The sequence below is a fragment of the Engystomops pustulosus genome, chromosome 1, assembly GCF_040894005.1.
Source record: "Engystomops pustulosus chromosome 1, aEngPut4.maternal, whole genome shotgun sequence".
In the NCBI taxonomy this organism is placed as follows: Eukaryota; Metazoa; Chordata; class Amphibia; order Anura; family Leptodactylidae; genus Engystomops; species Engystomops pustulosus.
This window is the reverse complement of record NC_092411.1, coordinates 130576678-130589552: the sequence shown is the minus strand read 5'-3', so window position 1 is coordinate 130589552 and position 12875 is coordinate 130576678.

The window sequence follows — 12875 nt, the reverse complement described above, 5'->3', positions numbered from 1 at the left end:
ATTATTACAGGCGTTTCATCCCGAAGTTTGCCCAGCTGGCGGCTCCCCTGCAAGAGCTTCTAAGGGGCCTGCCAAAAGAGAGCCAACGTTCCCGAGTATCCATTGAGTGGACGGCCGAACGAGAAGCTGCCTTCCAGATGCTCAAGCAACGGCTGACTGAACCTCCGGTGTTGGGATATCCAGACTATAGTCTGCCTTTCACCCTATACACTGATGCCAGAAAGCAAGGTCTAGGGGCGGTATTATCCCAGCTCCAAAACGGAACTGAAAGGGTCATAGCCTACGCCAGCCGTTCCCTCCGAGAACCGGAGCAAAACGACCAGAACTATAGTTCCTTCAAGTTGGAGTTTCTGGCGTTAGTCTGGGCTGTGACCGAAAAGTTCAAGGACTATCTAGCTGCATCATCTTTCACTGTCTTCACAGACAATAATCCTTTGGCGCATCTGAACACCGCACGTCTTGGAGCACTGGAACAACGGTGGGCCTCCAGACTTGCCAATTTCAACTTTACCATTAAGTACCGGGCTGGTAAGACCAATGACAACGCCGACGCTCTGTCCCGTCTACCTGACCAGTGGGAGGGACCCTCCATTGATGCTCAGTGGGAAGATGTGGAGATGCCAGCGTTCTATGCCCGGTTTGTGCGTCAAGATGCCCAGAGAGTCAGAGCCCCCTGCGGAAAAGGACCTCTGGATGAGTCTTCAGGCTGATAGCCGTGCCATAGGAGAAGTAATGGACTATCTCTCTAGTGGGCGAGTGCCTGAAAGAATCCGGCGCAGAAGAGCTGATGGAGAACTGTCTCAATTGTGGTGCCAGAGAAAGACTCTGAGCCTGCACCAGGGTCTGCTGAAGAGAAGAACTCTGGACCCTATCACTTATGACCGGCTATACCAGATTGTGATTCCCAGGAGGGATGCCAAAATAGTACTGGAAATGTACCATGACCAGTCCGGACACTTTGGCGCTCAGAAGACTGAAGCCACCCTCCGAAGGCGATTCTTCTGGGTCAACATGAAGTCCGACATTGAAGCCTGGTGTCGAGAATGCCCAGCCTGCGCCATCGCTCGAGGAGAGCGACACAATCAAAGGGCCCCTCTACGTCCCATTGTGAGCCAACAGCCCTTGGAGATCCTGGCATTGGACCACGTGAAGTTGGAGCCCAGCAGATCCGGTCACAGTTATGCTCTTACGATCATCGACCACTATACCAAATTTGTGGTTGCAGTACCTGTCAGAGATCTGTCTGCAAGGACCACCGCAGCGGCCCTGTGGAAGAGCTTCATCCTCCCCTATGGCTGTCCGGACCAGATCCTTACAGACCAAGGAACAGCATTTGAGTCTCAAGTCTTCCAGGAGCTGTGCACTCTATATGGCTGCAAAAAGCTGAGGACCACAGCCTATCATCCCCAAGGCAACGGGCTTTGTGAAAAGATGAATCAGACTCTAATCAATATGCTGAGGACTCTGACCCCTGCAAAAAGGGCTGACTGGCTAAAACTGTTGCCCGAATTAGTGTACCTGTACAACAATACCACTCATTGCTCCACAGGATACACCCCGTATTATCTGATGTTCGGGAGACACGGCCAACTCCCTGCTGATATGACCTGGGACATGGAGTCCCCTGATTCCCAGTCTTTACTCCCCCAGACTGACTGGGTTCACGAACACCAGAGGCGCCTGGCGGATGCCAGAGAAGTTGTGGATCTGCGGTTGGAAGAGGCCCGAGAGAAACAAAAAAGGGACTTCGATCGTAATGCCTGTGCTGAGCCTTTTGCCCCAGGAGATCGAGTGTGGCTGCGCAACAACCATCCTACCAGTAAGCTAGATGGGCGTTGGGAGCATGAGCCATACCTAGTTAGGGACAGTCTCTCCCCTGAAGTCTACGAGATTTCAAGAGGAGACCGTCCACTACTCCGAGTACATAGGAACCGGCTGAAGAGATGTCTTCGTCCTTTTGCCCCTATGCCCACACCTCTCACCTCAACCCCCAACTTACAGACCTCCTTGTGTTCACCTACCCCCAGTTTCTTGGAACTTGTGACTGTGCCTCAATTCTGTTTTGTTTCCACTCCAGTAAGAGGTACCTCGGAGAGACCATCATCCCCACCGCAGTCTCCAATACGGCTGCCTGTGGAGGATGATCCGGATCCACTGTCTGCAACCCCTGAAACGTCAGAGCCAGCTGAGACTCCGACTCCAGCGCCTGAATCAGAGGACGACGATGAGGAGATTGTTATCTTCTCCCAGCCGGAACTGCGGAGGTCTCAAAGGGAGACAAAAGGTAAAGCTCCTGCGTACCTGCAGGAGTATCAGCTGGTGTCACACAGACGGAGGAGGCAGGTACGCTTTTCTGACACCGAAGTACTTACCACCGAAGAAGATGCAGAGTAACCCCTGAAGGGCTGTAGCCCTCTCCAGGTACTATGTCCCTTGTACATATTGTATATTTCTGCCCTTACCCTATAGAGCCAGAGACTTTCCTGAGACTCTCATCCCTATTTATCTCAGTCAAGAGATTATACATTGTCCTGTGCTATGATAGCACCCTTCCTCTGCCACAGCAGAGATTCCTACCAAAGGACTCTGTCCCTCTACACAAAGAGGAGACCCTTTGCTTCTCAGTGCACTTTTCCCCACATCAAGGGCTGTACCCAGAAGATGGACTTTGTCACTAGAGACCTTCTGTGAGACTTTTGCCAGATACTACCAGGAAAAGTTGCCACTTTATTTATTATCATTTTGCACTTAATGCCTCCTTTCTAGGTATGGACATTCTGCTTGCACTCTTTATGCCTTTTCTTTGCAGGAAAAGAGACATTTATTTTGCTACCCTGAGTAGCCTACCTCTGTAACGTTTGTAACGTTCAAGATGTGTACCCATTGGGCTCCTAAGCCAATGTGAATTTATCACCTGTTTGCACACTGTCATATATGCCAGTAGTCTGCATTAACCCTTTCATAGGCTTTTCAGGTTGTAGTGTGGCTGTGTCGGACCGTCTTTCTATGTAAAACACTGACCGCTACCTGATCCCTCAAACCGAGGTTTGCACGTGGGGGTAGTCCGTAAACTGCGGGTCTTTAGGGCACCGGGGGTGTTACAGAGTTAGCACCTGGATGCCACCCATACATGGGTAAGGATACCAGTCAGGAGGTACTCGTGTCGCATATGCTAGCGCAAGGCAGATGGACACCTTATATAATTGCCGCCAGGGAAGAAGGGTTGATATAACAAATATACAGGCCTTGGTGCAAGGAGTGGATTACAGTACATGACACCACACCTTTCCTACTGTACAGTTCGGTTTAATGGCGTCAGCGACCAACTGTCATACAGCTACATGTTTTTGTCTTAGTCCGACACCAACCCAGGTGCCTGTCTCCAGGACCATGGGCGGTTTGTCCCTACACCTCACATAGCCTGCACTTCCCAGAAGTGCCCTTAGCCCCCTCTGTGCCCCAAACCATCTGTAGTCGAGCTGAGGGCGGCTCTTTCAATTGCCCCCGGGGTATTGCATCGGCGAGGGAGTGTTTGCGAATACGTCCCACCTGCATGTACCCACATTACACTACATGGTCCTGATAGGACATAGGGGTATTGCAGTGGTGAATCCTGCCTGGCAAGGCAGAGGTTAAGTATTTTGTATGATGCAAGATGCTGTTGTCCAATGATTTGTGTTACATCCTGTGCTCTGTAAGCTGAGATGTGATTGGAGGAGCAGCCACCACCTAACCAAAGGGAGGTAATAAAACCCCTGGCCAGGAATGTTCTGGAGAGAGATAGAAGATTCTGAGGAATTAGAGAGAGGTCTTTCTAGGGAGATTCCAGTAGAGGAGAATCCTAGAGATCAGTGAGTGAGTGAGTAATCTCAGTCTAGCCCATACCAGAGCAGGAAGAGCCTAGCCCCTGCCTCTGAAGAGTGGAGTATAAGACTAGAGTTAGTGTAGTGAGGAAAAGGGGTATCATCTTACCTCTAAAGGTGATACCTGAAGCCCTACAGGACAAGCTGAAGCTTCCTACCAGGACACAGCTGCCTCCCAGCCTGCCCTCTACATCCAGGCTGGTGAACTATCTCCTGAGGCTCCCTCCAACTCACATCTCAGCACTCCATCTACCTGTTAAAGGCACGTTGCTGCGGTTCCTGCCGGTTCAAATAAAGAACTGTAAGTTGTTTTCTTCAACTTCTGTCTCCGTCTGGTCCCTGCTAATACGGCTGCCTTCATCACCGGCACCCTGTCCATCACCCAGAGACTCACACTCAGGACATTAAGGGGTTGCCCCAGGGAGATCCGCTATAGCAGCCTCTCCCTCATCATTTCTTGCCAACACCACCCTGCTGGAGACCTGCCAGGCTGTAGGACAGCCCTCCGGTTCCCCCGTACCAAGCACCGTGACAATAGCGTGCTTAGGCCGCAACCGCCAGCCACTCCGGTACCGCGGGCCCCGGCTGTCTCCAGGCCTCACCTCAAGGGCTAGGCCCCGGTGGGGGATGTTGCACATGCCCTACAGTTACACACAGGGATTCCCTTTAACCAGAGAAAATATATGTGCACGGTTATCAATAATTTCAGATGTGTTAAGCTGCATGAGTTAAATTTTATTAAAATTATGGCTGACACACTTGGCAGTGAAGAAGAAACAAGACAATGGGTTAATATGATATTATATGATTTTGTAATACATAATAATGCCCTTTCAGCTGTGTCTTTGTTCTGAAAGCTTTTGTTCTACGGATCCTCTTTGTGTTGTTCTATTCATTGAAATGTGCAGACCTGAGAGCCAGCAGCCTAATGGAACAGGTGTCTGTCCTGTCTTACATATTTTGCTAAGTATAATTATAATAGAAATATAAACATAAAGGATTTTTTTTTGCTATACTGTCCCTAGAAACCCTGGGAATAAGTTTCCTGTATGAAAAGATAGGGGCCAGTAGCCAAAAGTTATTCTAAAATGCTGCCACGTGAAGCTTGGCGCACATGACTGAACCCATCCTCAAAACATGTTGTGCAGGCATTGTGTTGTGCGTGGGTGCACTGAGCATATTATGGCTTGATATTATGGTTTCTTCATCAGCTCGTAAAATGACATATATTTATATATGCTGAATCATTACTGTATGTACAGATTCATGGCAATGGTGTATTGTATTATAAGTCTTCTATGTTCTCAATTCTATTCCATTAAGTGTGCAACATTTTACATCATAAGGATGTAGTTATATATTATATATTTTTCTCTTTGTAATTGTCTGCTGATGTAGCTGTATAAATGGTTATTTTTGTAGCATATGTTATACCATTGGAGGAAGAAGTAAGTAAACCCCTTTGGAACTACACGGATACATTCATTGATTACTTTAAAAAAATGCAAAGTGAACTAATAAGACATAAACATCTGTATTCTTATGTATTATGTGCAGTGAAAAAAGTAGGTGAATCCAAAACTTTAATAGCCTTCAATTCTTCTTTACAGCAGTCACATCTTCCAAAAATTACCTGTAGCTTGAAATGAGATTTTCCCAGTGTTGAAGAAGGACCATTCTGCTCTGTGTTTCAGTTCACTAATATTTTTAGGATGCCATGCATATATAGACCTCTTAAGGCTACGTCACAGCATCTCAATAGAGATTTTGGTTTGACCATTCCCCTTTACGGTCCTTTCAGTTTTTTTTTTGCTTTTGTTCATTGTTGCAGCAATGCCCCCGCAGCTTAAGGTCTGGGACTTTTTATGTAGAATAGTTTAATATGCCTTAAAAATAATTGTTTCATCACTGCTCACAAGGCACGCATGCGGAACCACAGATAGAACAATGCTGGAATGTAACGCACAGAAGAGAACACCTGAGCTGTAGTAGTGGCTACTGGGGAAGTAAATTTTGCATTTACTGGAAGTGGGGTGCAGCCTAGTGAATGCTCTAAATAAAAGCAGCCAAAGGAGTTAGGAGAAGATTACTCATGAGTTGAACAGTAGTAATCTGCACATGGTGTGGGCCATTGAATTATATGAAAAGGTTTTCTATAAGCCCTCCATTCATCCCAGTTGCAGTTTTAAGGGTCTGCATATACAAGGCTTCTTCTATCAGACTGCATTTAGGACTATTATCTATTATCCAGTGATGCAATGTTCTTTTTCGCCACCATCATAACAACATGGACAATTTGAGGCAGGCTCTCTTTTATTAAAATACATTTTTCACAGTTTTTTCATTGCAGCCAATTAGTCAGATCAAAAAAGTTCTATTTTTGCTCATTAATGTACTTTCTGCACCCCATTTTGACAGAAAAAAACAGAAATGTAGATATTTTTGCTAATTTATTAAACAAGTAAAAATGAAATATCACAGGGTCATAAGTATTCAGACCCTTTGCTCAGAATTGAGTAGAAGCACCTTTTGAGCTAGTACACCCATGAATCTTCTTGGGAATTATGCAACAAGTTTTTCACAGCGGGATTTGTGGATCTTCTGCCTTTCTTCCTTACAGATCCTTTCTTTTTTCCTCAGGTTGGATGGTGAACGTTGGTGGACAAACATTTTCAAGTCTCTCTAGAGATTCTCATTTGGGTTTAGATCAGGGCTCTGGCTGGGCCAGTCAAGAATTGTCACATAGCTATTCTGAATCCACTGCTTTGTTATTTTAGTTGTGAACATTTTTGCATGTTTACCATGCATTTGGCTGGTTTTAATGTTTATCTTCATTCATAGTGTAGGCAGTAGTGAAACAGATTAAAACCAGCTAAACGCATGTGTTTAAAAACGCATGCATTTTCAGTCCGTTTAAAAATGGACCAAGAGCGCACTGTGTGACAGCAGCCTCAGGGTTATTGTCTCGTTGAAAGGTGAACCTTTGGTCCTGTCTGAAGTCCGGAGCACTTTGGAAGAGGTTTCATTCAGGATAATTATGTACTTGGTTGCATTCATCTTTCTTTCTATTGCTAACAGTCGTCCTGTGCCTGCAGCTGAAAAACTTGTTTTTTTTTGCAAACTGTATGCGGACATTCATAAGTGAATAAGCGAAGCCTCAAGGGCTTCCGTTGGCACTCTCACTCTGCCATAAAGCCTTGACTGGTGGAGGGCTGAAATGATAACGACTTTGAAGAACTTTCTCCCATCTCCCCACTACATCTCTGGAGCTCAGCCACTGTTGTCATGGGGTTGTTATTTAGTTATCTCACCAAGGCTCTTCTCCCACAATTGCATAGTTAGGCTGGACTCTTGCAAGTCGAGCAAGAGTTGTCCAAAACTTCTTCCATTTAGGGATTATGGAAGCCACTGTGCTCTAAGGAACCTTGAGTGCTGCAGAAATTTTTACATAACCTTTTTCAGATCTGTGCCTTGCCACAATTCTGTCTCTGAGTTTCTTTAGAGCAGTTTCGGCGCAGTTATTTAGATCTCATGATTCTCATGTGCTCTGACATCCACTGTGAGCCGTGAGGTCTTATATAGACAGGTGTGTGCCTTTCCTAATCAAGTCCAATCAGTTTAATTAAACACAGCTGGACTCCAATGGAGGAACAGAACCATCTCAAGGAGGATCAGAAGGAAATGGACAGCATGTTTGTTAAATATGAGTGTCAGAGCAAGGAGTTTTAATACTTATGACATTTCATTACATACTTTTTGCACCCACTGTATCTTATTGTCTACCTTCCTGATGACACAGATATTGCCAATGGTCTCATTGAATTTCTAACATAATTAATTCATTACTTTAGTCAAAAAGTCACAAATGTAAATTAATCTTAATAGTTGAACATATTTATTAAAGGAAATCTACCATCACTATCCAGCTTGACACTTACTCATAGATCCAGGCACCATGGCTGTGGTAATCATCTTACATTGTTATCCATGGCTTCCTTCCTTCTATAATTAACTGTTACAATTATGCTAATGAGTCTGAAGGTCTCCAAGGGGTGTTACTAGTACCCTCCATGCTGCAGATTCAAAGGCCGTCACAGTGTGCAGGCGGCATTTCCTCCTCTAATCGTGTGTTGAAACTTTCTCTGCTGTAGTGAGATTACATCAGGCAGAGGAAGGGGTGAACTGATGAGGGAGCAGAGGGCAAAGGGGAGACAGTCTTACAGCCTGTGAAGCTACAGCACAGAGGAGCTCTGGAAACTCCCACCAGAGCCCTCCTGGCTCATTAGTATAACTTTCAAAGTATATTTTAGAAGGAAGGAGGCCATAGACAACAAATATAAGAAGTTTACCACAGTCATGGTGCTTGGATTCATGAGTAAGTATCCCTGGTTCATCGTGATGGATTTTGATGTCAGATTTCCTTTAAAAGCTGTTGTTCTTGCAGGAAAATTATGAAGTAATAGCTTCTAACACAGTCTGCCAATATTTTACTCAACAGCACAGGTCAATCATCTTGCGAAAACTTGTACTGACATGTTGATTTATGTCCTGCCACCTATTGTTTTGGTAGTGCATCTGTTAAGGCATTAATTAATATTTGGGTTTTATAGTAAATATGTTTTGAATAATAAGATGAGAGGTAAGATGGCTTGAGAGCATAAATAGTTCTGAATGTGAAAAGCATTAGCAGTGATTTTTAAACGTGGGTTCCAATCTATCTCCTGAAAGGGGTTGTTGGGCAGAAAGTGCTGCCATATTATCATTTTTTCTAAGATAATATATTTTTTTAAATGTTGTCATTAACAGGGCTCTTAAGGTCACCAGTGGGAAAGCTTAGGAAAAAGTCACCTACAAGTAATTGCAAACTGCTTCTAAGTCTGTAATTTTGTATAATATGTGTAATATATTCTATAAATTGCGTGATAGAGGATTTGAACTCAAAAGACACAACAAACACATGGTATTAACCAAGCAACAAAAATGACTAAGGATAAACAAGTACAGAACAAGTACAAAAGGGTTAATAGAATAGCTGGCTGTAGGAAAAAGAAAACAATCATATAAAATAAAAAATGAACAAGACTAAACTGGTTGACAAAACAAAGTAATATGAGGTAAACTCAACTGTCTCCTTCTTAAGGAGCTCTCTGACAAGAGGGGATAAAAGATTAAATACGGCTATTGAGCCAATGACAGTTTTCAGCAAGTCTATAGAATGCATTTTTATTATGCAACATGTAAATGTATCTTTTTATTGCAATTGTAAAACTGTCAAAGGTATCATAGTGGTTCCAAGTGCTTTAGAATTAGAGAACTTCTCATCTACAACTGAGACAGGGGCTGAGGTAGATGTGACTTCCAGGCTTTCTTTAAAATCTTCATTTAAATGCAACATAGAATTTATTGTATCCTATTTATGTTTTACTAATTACCATATATACTCGAGTATAAGCTGACCCGAGTATAAGCCGAGACCCCTAATTTCACCACCAAAAACTGGGAAAACCTATTGACTTGTGTATAAGCCGAGGGTGGGAAATGCATTGGTCACAGACCCGCCCAGTATGTAGCCAGCCTGCCCCCAGTAGTATACAGCCTGCCCCCACTAGTATACAGCCAGTCCCCAGTAGTATACAGCACTTCCCCCAGCAGTATACAGCCAGCCCAGCATTAAAAAAAAAAAAAAACTTATATAGTCACCCTCCGGTGGCCCGACGTGCAGCGCTGCTCCCCCGATGTCTGCGCGAGTCCTCTTCTGGCTTCTGCGCCCGTCTTCTGTCTTCTCTAACTTCATGCTGGGTGCCGCCATTGTTCTCCCCCGGATGGCGCCTAGTATGATGCGCCGCTGCTGACGTCATATTAGGCGCCGCCTGGGAGAAAAACATGGCGATGCCCAGCATGAAGTTAGAGAACACAGAAGAAGGGCGCGGAAGCCAGAAGAGGACCCGCGCGGAAATCGGGGGAGCAGGGCTGCACGTTGGGGCCACCGGAGAGTGAGTATATAAGTTTATTAGTTTTTAAATAATTTTTAAGTATATAAGTATGTGTATTGACTCATGTATAAGCTGAGGGGACGTTTTTCAGCACATTTTTTGTGCTGAAAAACTCGGTATATACGGTATCATTAATTGTGAAGGGAATAAAATTAATTTCTAATGTTATTTGTAGTAGTAGAAAGTGAACTATTAATGCTCGAAAAGGGTTCACAATGTGATACCTTCCAGTGACATACTGAAAAGTGATATCAATGAAAAAGCAGACAATGATCTATAAAGTTAAAGTCTCATATCAAATAGATAAAATAGCAACAAATTAAAAATATGCATGATGGCCAAACGTTTGTGGACACCTGGTTATCACTTTTTTTTGGAATAACGCTGTATATTTATTAGAATATGTCTATGGTCAAAAGTTCATTTTTCCAATTATACAGCTCACCATGGGCCAAAACCTAACACTGCTAGTTTTCAAGAAACAGTATAATACAGGATCTGGATACGGACAGGTGACACAGACAAGACAGTGGGCCCTGAAACTAAACCCCTTGGTAGTTGTTGCCTCACCTACTCTAAGCAGCAGGAACCAAGCATGCACAGGTTTTCTTATGTTCTTCAAATCTAGCGGAAACCCCTCCCCCTACATTTTTAAAAGAAAACACATTTGCTTATACAGCAGCATATTTTAAGAGCTTTAGCCTTTTATTTCTCAATCAAACCCATTATTGGGGCTTTTTTATTGTGGGTAAGATTACTGGTACTATTGAAACTATTTTGGGTACATCCCACTTTTTTGATGGCTTTGGAAGAACTAAAATGTCAATTTTGAAAGTTTATTTTTGTATTTTATACCCTTCAAAGTACATATGATAATTTAATATCTGCTTGGCCAAGGTCAAATGAAAGTACCCATTTTGTGTTTTTTTCTAAATCACCTAGAAAAGAAACTTACAATTAGCTGAAAAGATGTCCGGCGCCCCGGGCTGCTAATTATTCACCTCTCTCGTACCTCCCTCTCCCATGACTCCTGCATGATAGATACCTCCCTCTCCCATGTTGCATAGGGAGGTGACATCACGCAAGAGGTGTGAATAACTACCAGCGTGGAGCACTAGACATTTTGTCCCTGCTCTCCTGGATGCTGATTATAAGTCTTTTTTTCAGATGGTCCTGGTGTGTCCACATTAAAGAAGAACACCGCCGGGATCGGGACGGAGAGGAGTGTAGAATCTGAAATGGAATCACATGTCCCTCAACAATCTAAGTACTTATTGCAGCAATCAAAAGATGTTAGACTGAATGTAAAGTATTCATTCTTGTTTCTTCAGCATCATCCCTGAGCTGTTGGGCGTTCAAAAGTATGTCAATACAGTAAGTTAAGTTCCCATGGTCATTGGCTGCTTGAATACAGCTGCGGTGATTAAGAAAGCTATATAACATTTACAGAGCTGCTAGGATGCAAGTACCAGTAAGGTGTGTCACATGTCAAGTAAGACTGTTTTAACCATCATAGAAGTTGCCTCAACTCAGAACATTGTAACCACCAAACTTGTTTCTTCTGGTGAGTAAAGTTATTTAGTTCATATCACTGTGCACCTGTATCCTTATGCTATAAGTGAGGAATCACTCACCACAGCTGATCAGAATTATTTACAGTGGCACACCATCGTAACCAAGATCACTGTCTAAATTTTAGGCTTCATTGTTAGTAACATATTCCTTCCAAGTGTTTGTAGTAATAAATAGGGCAGGTAAAGACCTGTTCCTGGAAAGCCAAAAGATACAGAACCACATTACTTAAATATTAAAATACATTTTCCTAATTATTAGCTGTAAATCAACAAGATACAGGGCAACAAGGCATTCTGATGTAGCGCATTTATTGTTAATCTTTACATCTCTGGTGGTCTAGAATAGAACAGTCTTTTAAATAAATTGCTCATGTGCTTTTACTGCCTTAATAATATTTCCTGAATGTTCACCAAATGATTCATCATTGCTGATGCTTCCTTTAGTGCTGTGTGCAGACTCTTTGCACTCTGTAGGATCTTTGATTACATGTCTGAGATCTGATAAATAGGAGGGACTGTAGCAGAAAATGATGACTCATCCTGCTGCTCCCTATTCCTGTGTATGTCAGTGAGATGGACTGAAAGGAAAACAACACACTGGAGGCTGACATTACGGATGGACTGAAGGAGTGAGAAATAGGAAGTTGTGTAGAGATGCAAAGTGCAGCATGTGAAGAACAGGGAAAAGCTGAAGCTCTCACAGGAGGCAAAGACATAGGTACATATTCATGCAGAGACCTGTCTAATGGAACAGATTTATAGAAAAATGTCCAACCCCTTTAATGTCAATGTTCCTACAGGGAGGGAATAGAGAAGACTGTGTTGCTGTAACTATATATCTGTACGGATTGCTCTTGTGATGAGGCAGAGTGGTTCAGGTGCTCAATCATTAAATAAAGTGTACTGCACAATCTCTTCATTTGCCTATAAGTCAGCTGGATTAGAGTAGAAACAAACTTCTATAGCTCCTTTAGATTTAAGATGCCTACAGAGCTAAGGTAGATGTCTTTCAGGCCTCTATGGAAGCTCTTTTGCAGCTCTGTACAAAATTGAGGTGTTATTAGTCTTGTGCATGAGCCTTAAGGCAAAACTCCAGTCAGAGCTAATTCATTGAATACTGAATGATGCAGAGCCCAAAGGGAGGGGCATGACTAATTTTGTATTTCTAGAACCTTGAAAGAACCTAGATGCTCCTCGTGCTCCTCCCTTCAGGCCCTGCACAAGGTACCATTCAATGAATCAGCTGTGACTGGAACGTTCCTTCAATGGATCCTGCCTGCTGTCTTCTAGAAAAAAAAACATAATTTTGAAAGATTCAATTCCTAATTGAAACGTTATTCTGGGGAGCGGAAATATAATGAAATGAGTACAGGAACTTGCATTTTTTGGTCTATTGAAATCCTGTTCAGTAACTAAGATACCGGGAAATACAGTTGTGGATGTAA